The following is a 14,435-nucleotide window of genomic DNA, read 5'->3' on the forward strand; positions in this document are numbered from 1 at the left end:
ATTACTGAATTATGTGTCTAACACTCTTATTCATGTGCATGGTAACGGTTGAGACCAAGAGTCTCTGTTTGATATTTTTAGAAAATAGATTCCAGAATCAGGACGTAAGTAAACCGACTTTTATAGTGTAATCATTATAGGAATTTAACTAAGCCTCTCACTTAGTTGCTACAGATATGGTGACAGAATTTTTCCCAAATTTTACAAAGCCACTGAAATTCGAGTTTTTAGCAATTAACTCGAATTCCCTACAAAAAAAAAAGGAATTATGATTTGTAGTGGGCAGTAAGAGAAGAAGATATGTATTCTGATTGTTATTCGTTTTGGAGAAGATATCTGTATATATAAGACTTTTAAGAGTTTGTTGGATTCGACAGACTCAACCCTTATCAACAAACACCTTTTAAAATTAACAGTCACCCACCTCAAATTTTAAAACTTCTCAAAAATATTTGGAATAATTAATTTAAAAAAAAATTAAAATAAAAAATTTGGTATGTGACTAAAAGATATTACTCCCTCCGTTCCAAAAAGATTGTCTTCCTTTCCTTTTTAGTCTCTCCCAAAAAGATTGGTACCTTTCTATATTTAGAGACAATTTAACTTTATGAGATGATTTACCGCCACACAAATATCTAAGGTTTGTTTTGGACCATACATTTCAAAAGTCTTCCTTTATTTCTTAAACTCTATGTCAAGTCAAACTAAGACAATCTTTTTGGGACAGAGAAAGTATTAATTTCAGGCTACTTAATAATAGACAAACTTCTTGATTTCCCTCCAAAACTTCCCCTAAATAATTCAAACCAAGCACGACAAGAAATTTTTAAAAACGCTTCCAATTTCTTTTAGGGAAAAGGGTCAAATATGACCCTCTACCTTAGTTTATTGGCTAAATTTGCCCTCCGTTAGTCAAAATAGTCAAATATACCCCTCCTGTTACAAGTTGGGACCAAATATACTCCTACCGTTAGCAAAGTTTCAAAAATACCCCGCATTTCTAACATATTCCCACATAAGAAAGTCTAGTCATTGTAATTTGGTGACATGGACGCCACATGACATTTAACTTATTCTATGTAGTGCCTACGTGACAATTTTTGTTTTTTAAAAACAGTCTAGAAAATTTATTTTTTTAGAACAAATTTGAAAAAAAAAAGTTTTTATTAAAAATCTGAAACTTCTTTGTTTTAATAAAACCAGTTTTTTAAAAAAAATATTCTGGAAAATTGCATATTTTAGTTAAAAAATGTGGAAAATGATTTTTTTTTAAACAATTTTTCAATTTTTTTGAAATTAATCCAGATTTTTAAAAAAATTAGGACACTTTTTAAAAGTAAAATAAAAAATACTTTACAGTTTTCTAGATTAAAAAAAAAAATCATTTTCCAGACTTTTAAACTAAGATATCCAATTTTCAAGAATATATTTTTAAAAAACGGGGTTTATTAAAACAAAAAAAAAAGTTTCAGATTTTTAATAAGAGCCATTCTTTTCAAGATTTGTTTTTAAAAAATCAATTTCTAGATTGTTTTTAAAACATTTCCACGTAGGCACCACATAGAATAAGTTAAATGCCATGTAGTGTCCATGCCACCCAATTCTAATGGCTAAACATGCTTATGTGAAAATATGTTAGAAATGAGGGGTATTTTTGAAACTTTGCTAACAGTAGGGGTATATTTGGTCCCAACTTATAATAGGAGGGGTATATTTGGCCCCAACTTATAACAGGAGGGGTATATTTGACTACTTTGGCTAACGGATGGCAAAGGTAGCCAATAAACTAAAGTAGAGAGGTATATTTGACCCTTTCCCTTTCTTTAATCTTACCAATGAGGGACAAATTTCATTAATACTAACTATTCTAATAAATATGATTCCATATGTTGAAAATATGTGTTCAACTTATATTCTTATCTAAAACTTTAAGTTTAAATTATTAGACAGATCATAAGTTGATTTATTTAATATATATGTCTTCAACATCTTTTCATATTTCTGATTCTTTCCTACAATATTTTAATTTCTAATCCGCAAACATAATTAGTAGCATCGATTTGTTATTAGTGATCTCGTTTAGCGGATGCTTTAGTTTTGACTTTGTTATATCCATTAACTTATGTTGTTTCCTTAAATTGTAGCCGGACACCTTGGTTCTGATCACTACATTCCACCTTTTGCCAGTGCAAGTGGTGATGAGACATTGCAAGGGGTGAATTATGCATCTGGTTATGCTGGAATTCGCAACGAAACAGGAAGTCATGTTGTAAGTATTGTGGGATATTTGCGACTCATCCCGTTTTTTTTTTTTTTTTTACTTTGCTGTTAATCTTGGGAAGCAAACTGATATCTAATTAAGTACATAATATTGATAGCAATATATCTTAAACAATAAGAAATTTTATCTTCTTGTTCAAATGTGAATGGAAATAAATATATGTATGTTTTCATAGAGCCATAAATTTGGTGTAAATTCGTGATTATTGTATAAATTAGCGTAATTACTAACTGAACTTCCTATTAGACTTCCTTCATAGAGGCGGACCCAGAAGTTGAGCGCAACGGGTACGCCAATTACTAGCGGCAAAGTTAGGCGTGCAAATATTAAAAAACTTATTGATTACAATAGCAAAGTACAAACTTCAATATTATAAAATATAACTAATTTGGTACTAATACAACAAAAGTACATCATCAACTCATACTTGAACTCGAGGCGTTTTCATTTTTTGAAAACGGTCAATAATGAATCTATATTAATCACTAAAAAAGAAAGGGAAAGCTTTACCGTAAGAGAAGTCTGGTCATTGGCTCGAAATCGATTGCCAGAGAAATTAACGAATATCGACAATAGATTCAACTATGGGTGATGTTCCTAACTTAGTGAGTTGTGAGAAACTTGATAATGGAAGAGTGGAAGAAGGGTTTAAGAATGGAAAGATCCAAAGAAGTTTCTTTTTGCTTATTACGTTGGGAAAAGATGAGTGGGAAGTGGGAAAAGATCTTTTGGAATTTGAGGCTTTTGGGGGGAGAGATTTAATGAAAAAGTAAAATGGGAGGGGGGCTAAACAATAAAAAGATTAAAAATAAAATTAAAAATCTGCATTAACCGCAGGTTACCAAAAAAATAAATAATAAAAAACAACAACAACAACAACAACAACAAGGCAATGATGATGAGGATCTTTTTGCGGTTTAAATCAAATCCTCTGAGTTTCTCCCTGAAAGATTACATAATTTAGGTAAAACTCGAAATTACATTTTCGATTTTATCATGTCTATTTCACTTAGTTTGCAGCGGAACCCTAGAATTTAAATCAGCCATTACATCTAAGGAGATGCAGGATAAGTGAAGCTCATAGTTTAAAATTTATCAGCTATCAGCTCTGACAGTAACAGAAAATTGGGTATCTACTTATAAAATTGACAATTAATAAAAAGAGTGTATTAATAAGGGTAACTTCGTCGCATTTGTAATTTTTGTATTAATGATAAATGTTACACTCCGTACTTTTATACGTTAAGCTTCTTCTTGAGTTGGTTGTTATAGATTTGGGAAGCGGAATTATCTTTGAGGTTATATGAGATTAAACGTGTTCATCTTGAGTATGAGAGGGTTTAAGTTCATGTTTGGCAAGTATTGGAGGGATTAGAGGGTAAACGAATCGAAGAGAATATGTTTCGTCGAAGTTTGTTTGTGGGAAGAATAAATACGGACCGTATGTTGAGAAATACGGACCGTACTTGGAAATACGGTCCGTACTTCTCTTGGCAGAGAGGTCAAAATTGTCTTTCAAGACCTTCTCCCTAACCTTGTTAAAAAGGGCGCCATCCTAATCTCATTTTGATAGGAAGAGATATTGATAATTATCCCAAGGAAGCTTACTACTTAGCTGATAGATCAGGTGAGCTAGCCATGATCACTAAACTCACCAAACCAGCAGCATATGCAAATTTGAATCATAAGTTTCTATTTGCTTAAGGAAAATGGGATTTGCTGAGTAGGATACAAAAGTTTATTTATATACAATGGAAAGCTCCTATAATCCATGGACGACCAGTGGAGTTCATAAAGAAAGCAAAGAAAGGTCTGCGACAAAGCTGTCCCCTCTCTCCATATATCTACTTACTGGTTGGGTGCAGATAAGGCTGTAATAATAACAAAGCCAGATAGAGATACTGCTCATTTAGAATTGATTCAGATGGCGAGGACCCATGGAAAAATCCACCTTATTCATGCTCCACACAGCAAATTGCTCGATCAATATTATATGTCTATGCTAAACTTGGTGATCAATTTTTGTTGCCCCCTTTAAGCGTATGTGATATAATATTTCTTATCTCAGAAGAGAAGTATGCATTGTCCCCACTTAAATTATTAAGTATTCCCAAAGACGAGGCGATTTCTTTTTATGTTGAAACTTTGTGTCCACCAAGGGACCCTGATCATAAATGGGTTGTTTGTCCCGGTGAAAGGGATGCTCTCTTTTTAATTGCTCTGGCGCATATGTTGAATAGTTGTTTTATGAATTCATCTATCTTTCAGGAGCAGTCGTGTGGTTTTCCCAGAGATCGCCGTGAGTTCTTTGCCAAATTAGGTGGAGTGGGGAAGATTAGAACTATTTTCATCTTGAATCTAGCACCCTCACAAGGTACTATTCCTCATAAAAGAATTTTACGAAAGCTGGCACCCTTGGTGCGTGATAGCTACGTAATATCCTTAGTTTCATCCTTTTTAAAGATACCAATGACCAAAATGGAATTAATTGTTCTATTACGGAAGTTGGGATCCCACAAGCTGGGTTAATCACTAAGGTCTTATACAATTTTCTGTTGGATTATTTTGACCGGGGATTTAAACAGCTATACCCTAGTCTTTCTTATTATCGTTACTTGGCTGACTGTTACATATTATTTCCATTATTTAGACTCCAAAGCGAGCAGCAGTGTGAAGAAGAAATCAATAGTATCCTCTTAGAGTTAGATCTTGATGGGGATATCACAACTATTCTACCTGGTGGGGGTGCCCATGTGACTCGTGATGGGCGTTTGATTATTCTAAGTGGAATTTGATTATTCTAAGTCTCGATTGCAGTCTTAACATTGTCGAACATTCAACATTGTTTCTTTAGTTCAATTTGTAGTCAATATGTTTTATATAAAAAGGAACCCATGCAACGATAGGAAATCCTTTTTTTAGAGAGCCAATGCCTTAAGACAGGCCCTAATAGTTGTTGTCGCCTAATTCACTGAGTTGTGGTTCTAACAAGAATATTTTGCCTGGTATATTCCATCAAGAGAAATACATCTATAGATAGAAAGCAAAATCGAAATTGTATACAGGTGCTTACACTTTCCTGAGGATTCTAAGACCCGATCACCCGTCAAAGAAATATCCTTAGGTCTTAAGTATACAGCTCTATAGCTTGTGTCGCCTACATAGGGTAGAATAGAATGCTTTGCATAAACATATCAATGTCCAAGATAAAAGGAAAGAGGGAAAGAATCGACGATGAGTGTTGTCGAAGAGAAAATCCTGATGATGATGAAAAAGCGTGAGGAGAATTCGAAACTCAAGATATGCAAAATAAAAAGACTCCCTGGGAGATGGTATTCTTTGTTTTAGGTCTGGATAGATTTTTCAATCAATTGAAGTTATTACGCTGGCTAATTAAATATCTTCCTAATGCCTTTAAGGGCTGAGCCCAGTTCAAGGCCCTCTTTTAGAAAGAAAAAAATGGTACAAAAAGAGGGTTTGGGGGTATATATACTATACAAATTTATCATGGTTTATCATCATTAGAACAAAGATCAGTCTAGGTCGAGATGAATGGAAGATTCTTCTGGAACTAGTTTTTGATGGGGTCTATCTTAGCTCGAAGGAAAGAATAACCAAAGTTAGACCCCCAAATATTATGGATTCAAATCAGTTAGTATTTGACAAAGAACCTAACGAAATTTAACAAGCTATAACCAGAATCAAAGTTTTCCAAAATGGTGTCAATCGGTAATAGAATGTAGCTAGATAACTGATGCCACAACATCCAAAATATATGGGATGGAGTTCATAGTACACTAACTTAACCTTCAAGGCCAGATAGTGCTACAATGAACATCAATCCACTATCTAGCTCAAAATTATCCTCACGAACTGCTAACAGTATTATTCGCGTAGCCCGTTTTTGTGCTACTTCATTATAGGTTGTCGAAACATGATTCTTAGCGCTACGTGGGAAAAGAATTTATCTATTCAAACCCCTCAACTTCAATTATAAAGTCTTACTTCTCGGTCTAACTTGGACTAATCCCTTAGCAGGCAAGAAATTCCTACTAACCAGACAGAAAGTCAGTTTCCACTCACTACCAAAGCGCTGTCACACCTCTACTATTTTCGGCCTAGCAAGGTTTTAGTCTTTACGAGGGCATCCTCTAGTGAGATTAAATCCCAAGGGTCAATCAATCCTTGTAAACTAGTGAAAATAGTCGTCACAGTCTGAGTTCTTGCTTTCAACGAGACTGTCTTAGCTTGTCAAACTTTCTTTCCTTTACCATGAAAGTTATCCAGTAAGCGAGATCTTTGATTGAAGTGCCAAAATAAGGTTGATCAATGGTAGCTGCTTGGAGCTTACTCTGTATCTTAATGAACTACCCCACTCTTAGCTAGGGGTCTTGCTTAATGAGGCATCCCTTGTTTGCTCTTGGATTAGACTAAGCAGCAATCCTTACTGTGGAAGAAGACCTTGTCATTCTTCTCCTTCAATGCTAGTGGATAAGTAGACTAGGGCTGGAATTCTGTTTTATCATGTACGTGGATTACTAGGTTGATTACCTGATTGCACTAGTCTCATAGCCATCTCTTTAGCGTCCCGCCATTCTTTCTTGTTAACACAGGAAATCGAACTCATTCTAAGGTAGAGCTCTTAGAGTCCTACTTAAAGTTAAAGGTAGTTCTTTAGTTAAAGCAGGGAGAGCAGAAACTGAGGGAAAAACATATGTTCTTACACGGGATGGAAATATAGGCTACTAAGATCGGAACTCACGACCTAAGTACTAAGAAAACTTAGAATGGGATGCCAATCTTATATAGAAAATACCGCCATCTAAAGTAACCTTGCAGGGGGGCTGCGTATAGCATTCCAAGATCTTAATACGAGAAAGAAATCAGGCCTATAACTTCACTGCAGTGACATGTAGACTTGCTTTGCTGCAGAAAGATCAAATGAAAACCTATTAGAACTGTGGGCCTCACCCGTCTACTACTCGACCTTAAGTAACTACAGTTAGGAGGATCTATCTAATAGCTTAATGACTTGCTTGGGTCATCTAGGAGGTAAGGCCTCCTCCGATCGAACCTAAGTTTCATTATTGAGCTAAAGGAGTTCCCTAGCCCTTCAAGTTTACACACTGATCCCTCTATGATGGCATTCTTCTTCTTCTCCAACTTTACCATATTATTCTAGCAAAGGCTAGTGATTAGCTGATAGTATCCTATCTTGGCTAAGGTCCGACTCCACTACTTAAGATTGTCGAATCTAATCTACCTTCGATGACCTAGCTTCTGGTATTTGAACTAGCTACATCGATTACTGAACCTAACTTTACTTTGATGCATTGGCCTTTCCCTATATCAACATTAATCGGAAGAGTGTAACAACACGTTTCGTTGTTACTGTAAATTTTGAAGGAAGACCACAATTCTGGCTCCTTAAATAATGTCTTTGTTTAGTGTGTTCTGAAGATAATTTAAGTCAACCAAAATCGTTGTGCGCATCGCATAAGGGATAGAAGCATGGGCCACCAGGCTCAGCTTAACTGCTATAGCGGTGGTGTTATTGCTCCAGCGGTGACACTGTAGCGGTCTATTTACCCCCATAGTCGTAAGCGCACATGATCAAAGACCCACCATGGTGGCCTCTTAGCCGCCGTAGTGGCACCGCTGTAGCGGTGAACCTATCGCTGGGGCGGTATCGCACAGTGAATTTCCCTATCTAAAGAATCATTTCAGGAATTGTCCCATTTTTCATAACCCTAAATCCCAGCCGCCCAGTTCGGTGGGAAAGCCTAAAAATGAGATTCTTAGTCTTGATAAGTCCTTCTAACACCCTCCAACCCTCTTTCCACTTAGGAAATTACTCCTAAACATATTCACCTCGAGAATCATCAAGTGGGTGTTTCAAGTATTCTAGAGATGGAGGAGTGATAGGTTGGCAACATTTCCACCTAATTCCCTTTAAGCCATCTCCCATGTTCTTCACCTAAAATGAGTTAATAACTTAGATCCCTACACTCCTTTCCTTTAAAAAATAAATTCTCTTGTGCATCTTGGAAATGGGTTCTTCCCAATATAAGCTTGAAAATGGGTAAATCACTTAGCATTGTTATAGAGGGAAGCTAGAAGTGGGTTAGGACCCCCAAACCCCCCTATTAATCCAAATCTCTTATGAAGGATTCAAATGGAAATTGTTAATATTGGGTAACATGGTTGTCTCCAAACTATTTCATGCGGATTGCGATGTGGTGATCAATTGAAAGAATCAATAGATGTTCGTGGCACCCGCTCGGCCATGAGGTAGGTTATGGCTTCCCCTTTAGTAGACTTCGGTTAGTTGCATATATTCGTGTGTTAGAAGGAACGGAGAATGCATGTATAGGAGTTGGAGATTTGGGATGGAACTTTACGATGATATTGATGTGCGATTTGTGTGTTCGGGCTTGTGACCTGTAGATTTCTTAGGTTGTTTGGTTTAATTTCTTGAATATTGGTGGATTTATGTGACCTGGGAGTAGTGGATTGTACGTAATTTATTTACGCCTTACAATAGGTAATTGTGTAATATGTGGTAGATTGTGTTATACCAATTAATAACAAACCTAGTTGATAAAGGGAAGGATAAAGATACCAAAGATCGTGACTAAGTTCTAGACTAAGTGTGTGGAGTGATTATGAGCAGGTGGTGAAATTACTTGTCCTAGGCTATTAGGTGGAGTTAAAGGAAAGTGGTAACATTGTGTACCGACTTGCTTAATCTGTTGTGTGTTTGGGGCCAGTCACCCCATTATATTGTGTTTGATTGTTCTATTGTGTTGGCTTGTAGCCGTGAGTTGTTGATAGATATTGGATTCTATTTTATCACCTCGATTATGATATTGTTGGCATACCCATTGTTGGAAATTGTACTTGAATATATTGTTGGCATACCCATTGTTGGTATTCGTGATATTGAGCATGATTATTGATGTGATTCATGCATTGCACGCACTCTCATTTTATGATACACTGTTGAGATATTGAGTGAAATTGATATTTTATAAAGCTCTTTTACTTGAGTAGCGTGAGATGGTCGATGTACGATGTTCATCCCGGAATCATTGATTGAGTGAAATTGATATTTAATAAAACTCTTTCACTTGAGTGACGTGAGATGGCCGATGTCCGATCATCAATTCCGGAATCGCTGTTGCGTGGCTGATATCCGATGATAGTTTCAAAATCGTTGTTAGTGCATGGACTCTGTGGGTTCCCCAGGGTGGTGCTGGTGAAAACCCCCCGTGGGCAAAGATATGGGGTTCTATCTGTCTGTTGGGAAAAGATTCGGGACGGGTGGCACTTAGACTTCGTTAGTCACTCTGGGTTGTGCTACAGAGACGTCGATATTTCCGACCAGAGTACATATGTATACCGCATTGCATGGCATGGCATTACATTCATACCATTATTGCATTGCATTGCATTATGAATTGATTGAGATGTTTGGTGTTGTATTGTGATCCTGGATTGGATTGGACTTATTCAGGTTGGGCACATTTGGGATTAGATGCTTTACTTAAGCGATGATGTGTATCTAGATTCGATTACAATTAATTATACTTATTGATTTGTGCTCGCTGGACTGTCCCGGGGTACCCTCCATATGATTAGTTATTTGATTATTTCTAAGTGATGTAGGATACAAGGCGTTATAAAGATGAGTTGCCTCCTAGACAAAAATGAACGATTTGAGGATTTATGTATTAGGAAATTGCACTGGTGATATTGCCTGTAGTTATTAGGGAGCAGTTATGATCTAAAGGTATTGATGTTATGATGTGTCGTGGATAAGTATATGACTTGAGTTAGTGATTATCATGGTTGTTTGTGAATTCTTTTACCAATATTCGTTACTAACCATTGTCGGCCTATGATACTTACTCAGTACGCGTGGTTTGTACTGATACTGCACTTGCTACACCCTTTTTGGGTGTAGATTGTTGTAGGTATTTGATTGATACAAAGCGAAAATGTGCTGAGCCTATCTGGAAGGCCTCCTCACACGTCATTTCAGGATGGAGGTTGAGTCTTAGAATGTAGTAGAAATCTGAAGTCATTAGTTGCTCTTGTACTATTCTAGACCAGGTCATGGGAAATTGTATCGAGTCTGTAATCATGTACTATTGTAATCATATAACACTGAAGTTTATCGAATATATTATGGAGTTCTGCTGTATTCCTAAATATCTAATAGTTTAAATGAATCGTTATTTAATTGATGTGTTACTAAATGAGAGGGTTCGCCTACCGAGATGGGAAAGTTAGGTGCCCGCGCGGTCCTAAATTTGGTCGTGACAAAGAGTCAGTGGCTATCCTACACTTAAGAGGAAGAAGTCAACTCATTCCAAAGGAATAGGCTGGCTTACTTTTCATATGTATGTCTTTCAGCTGACCTTTCCAAACCATGCTTCGCAATCAACCTAGAAAAAGACTAAGCAAGTGTTGTCCTAATGAAATGACGAATAGTTTAGTATAACATTCATTCCTGACCGCCACTGCCTGCTTAAGACTAAAAGCTAGTAGTGAGACTTCTATTTTTCCGCCCTATCTAGCAAGAGCCTCTAAAGTTATGTTTGGCGTAATCAATATAATAGCTAGGCTCGGCTTTACTAAAACTACCAGACTCTATACCAAACGCACTTAACGAGTGGATTAGTTGAGTGACTAGACTGACACTCTAAACGAGACCAATACTATAAAAATGAAAGTAGCAAAAATCATAAGAGAAGCAAAGTTCACAGAAGGTTGGGAAATAGTACGCCCGGTTCACCAAGTTCTACCACTGTCGGGCCCAATCATACTCAAAATACAGACCGTAGGTTGAGAAATACAGACCGTACTTGGAAATACAGTCTGTACTTCTCTTGGTAGAGAGGTCAAAGGAATAGGCTTACTTTTCATATGTATGTGGAGGGAACCTGACCCCAGTGCTTAATGTCAGGTTCCCTCCACATACATATGAAAAGTAAGTCAGCCGTATTAGCCTTTTGTTGCTACCATGAGGTCGACCTATGAACAAGGTAAGCCCAATGGGAACCAAAAAAAGGGGGTACCGCATTGGGTAGAAGACGAGCCAAAAAAGCGAAGGCTCACCCAGCTAAAGGAAGGGCGTGAGATAGGTAAGAAGTAGCTTGCTTCAAATTCGGTCCGGCCGTGAGGAATCAAGAGATCTTTGCCGGCGCTGACTTGGATCTCAGGTGACGGAATAAGGCGGCTAGAAGCGACGAGTAGTCGCGGTCAAAGCTTGGCTCTAGCCGATAGGCTAGCAGTAAGCTTGGATACAATGACGCGCTTACCAAGCATGAAGGAAAGGGCCTTCCCCACTTGAGCCGTGTGCGGGGGAACTCACATGTGCGGTTCTTAAAGGGGGAGAGCTAGTAGGAGCCATCCCATCCCAATAGCGTATATTTGGCGCTCAATATGAAATCCTATTTTCATGCAAGGACCATTCGGATAAGGGAAAGCTCCAGAGTTTATTTCGAAATAAGATCCTTACGTTGACCCTTTCCTGAACCAGAATCGGGGGAGAATGAGAGGAAAAGGGGATCAAAATGTCCCATCAATAAAGTTCGGGCTTTCCATTCTTCCTCCCCCCCCCCCCCCCCCCCCCCCTCAGTTCCCCTTTTTCAATAAATAAGTTTTGCAGGCCCCTCTCTAATAAGGAAGGAAACAAAATAATCTCAATTTTATGACAAACTCGGTTCGATGGCTGTTCTCCACTAACCACAAGGATATAGGGACTCTTTATTTCATCTTCGATGCTATTGCTGGAAGATGGGCACATACTTCTGAATACTAATTCGTATGGAATTAGCACGACCCGTCGATCAAATTCTTAGTGGGAATCATCAACTTTATAATGTTTTATAACAGTTCATGCTTTTTAAATGATCTTTTTTATGGTTATTCCGGTGATGATAGGTGGATCTGGTCATTGGTCTGTTCCGATTCTGATAGGTGTGCCTTACATGGCATTTCCACGATTAAATAATATTTCATTCTTGTTGTTACCTCCATGTCTCTTGCTCCTATTAAGCTCAACCTTAGTAAAAGTGGGTAACAACACTGGGTGGACGGTCTATCCACCCTTAAGTGGTATTACCAGCCATTCTGGAGGAGCAGTTGATTTAGCAATTTCTAGTCTTCATCTATCTAGTGTTTCATCCATTTTAGGTTCTATTAATTTTATAACAACTATCTTCAACATGCGTGGACCTGGAATGACTATGCATAGATCACCTCTATATATGTGGTATGTTCTAGTGACAACATTCCCACTTTTATTATCACTTTTGGTACTGGCAGGGGCAATCACCATGTTATTAACTGATCAAAACTTTAATACAACCTTTTCTGATCCCGCTGGAGAGGGAGACCCCATATTATACCAGCACCTCTTTTGGTTCTTCGGTCATCCAGAGGTGTATATTCCCATTCTTCCTGGATCCGGTATCATAAGTCATATTGTTTTGACTTTTTCGGGAAAATCAATTTTCAGGTATCTAGGCATGGTTTATGCCATGATCAGTATAGGTGTTCTTGGATTTCTTGTTTGGGCTCATCATATGTTTACTGTGGGCTTAGACGTTGATACCCTTGCCTACTTCACCGCAGCTACCATGATCATAACTGTCCGCGCTAGAAAGAAAATCTTTAGTTGGATTGCTACCATGTGGAGGGCTTCGATACAATACAAAACACCCATGTTATTTGTTGTAGGGTTCATCTTTTTGTTCACCATAGGAGGACTCACTGTAATTGTTTTGGCAAATTCAGGGCTAGACATTGCCCTACATGATACTTATTATGTGGTTGCATATTTCAATTATGTACTTTCTATGGGAGCCATTTTTGCTTTATTTGCAAGATTTCACTATTGCGTAGGTAAAATCTTTGGCCGGACATACCATGAAACTTTAGGTCAAATCCATTTTTGGATCACTTTTTTAGGGGTTAATATGACCTTCTTTCCTATGCATTTCTTAGGGATTTCAGTTATGCCACATCACATTCCATATTATCCAGATGCTTATGCTGGATGGAATGCCCTTAGCAGTTTTGGCTCTTATATATCCGTATTTGGGATTTGTCGTTTCTTCGTGATCGTACCAATTACTTCAAGCAGTGGAAAGAACAAAAGATGTGCTCCAAGTCCTTGGGCTGTTGAACAGAATCCAACCACACCGGAATGGATGGTACAAAGTCCTCCAGCTTTTCATACTTTTGGAGAACTTCCAGCTATCAAGGAGACGAAAAGCTATGTGAAGTAAAAGAAGAAAAGGTCGCCGATTGCTACTAAGAACCTAACAGAACTTTTCCAAATGTGGGTTAAAAAACCACTTGTGTAGGTCGGGGTTGAGAATTGGGGGGCCGCGCCCTACCCCGTCGGCCTAAGCCTCGCTATGAGAACTGACGCTTTCTAACTCTCTATGAGGAGTGAAAGCCACTTAACTCTAAGGAGAGGAGCTCCGCACCGTATTTCAATTAAAGTTCGCCCCCCCCCCCCTCCATTTTTTCCCTCTAAAGCTCCTACACTCCGCTCATTTTTGAACTTCTAATCAGACCTGGCTAAACTTGGAACGACATATATCAAAGGGTCGTTCATTAGCCCTACTAGTCAAATACAGGAAACAGAGGGATGGATTTTGACCTTGCTTTTTTAGGTCTCAGGCTAGCTTTTGACTTATATGGAGCTTAGGCGTAGCTCATCAAACAAGTGCATTAAAAGTAGGGGATGGTATCATATTCTCTTACAAGAGAGGCACGCCTACTTTTAGCTTGTAGTTTCACTCTTGATTTTGCCATACCTTCTATTATATTAGTAAAGGGTGAATGGGGGGCGTGCGCAATAGTTTTCTTACTTTCTCTTGATAGCTTCAATGCCTATAATTTGAGATATAAAAGGAAAGCCTTCCCTCGAATTCGAAGATGTAACACAAATAATGACTCTCTTCGCCGGGATGTCAGTAGGTTAGGCAGCTCTTAGGTTTTTTATATTCAGTAGAAGGCAGGCTGAAACTCTGCCCTAACCAAGTGAAACTAAGGGTCTGAAAGAGTTCACGATCTGATCTATGGGGTGTTAACCCTCGGAGGACGGCTAAGAATGTCCATTAAAAGGAGCGGA

At 38.0% G+C, this 14,435-nt stretch overlaps 1 pseudogene; it reads left to right on the forward strand.

The window, feature by feature from the left end:
• Nucleotides 1-11,993: 11,993 nt before the first annotated feature.
• On the forward strand, nt 11,994-13,716 carry LOC132629453 (cytochrome c oxidase subunit 1-like; annotated as a pseudogene).
• The last annotated feature ends 719 nt before the right edge of the window (nt 13,717-14,435 follow it).

This window comes from Lycium barbarum, chromosome 2, assembly GCF_019175385.1.
Source record: "Lycium barbarum isolate Lr01 chromosome 2, ASM1917538v2, whole genome shotgun sequence".
Lineage (NCBI taxonomy): Eukaryota > Viridiplantae > Streptophyta > Magnoliopsida > Solanales > Solanaceae > Lycium > Lycium barbarum.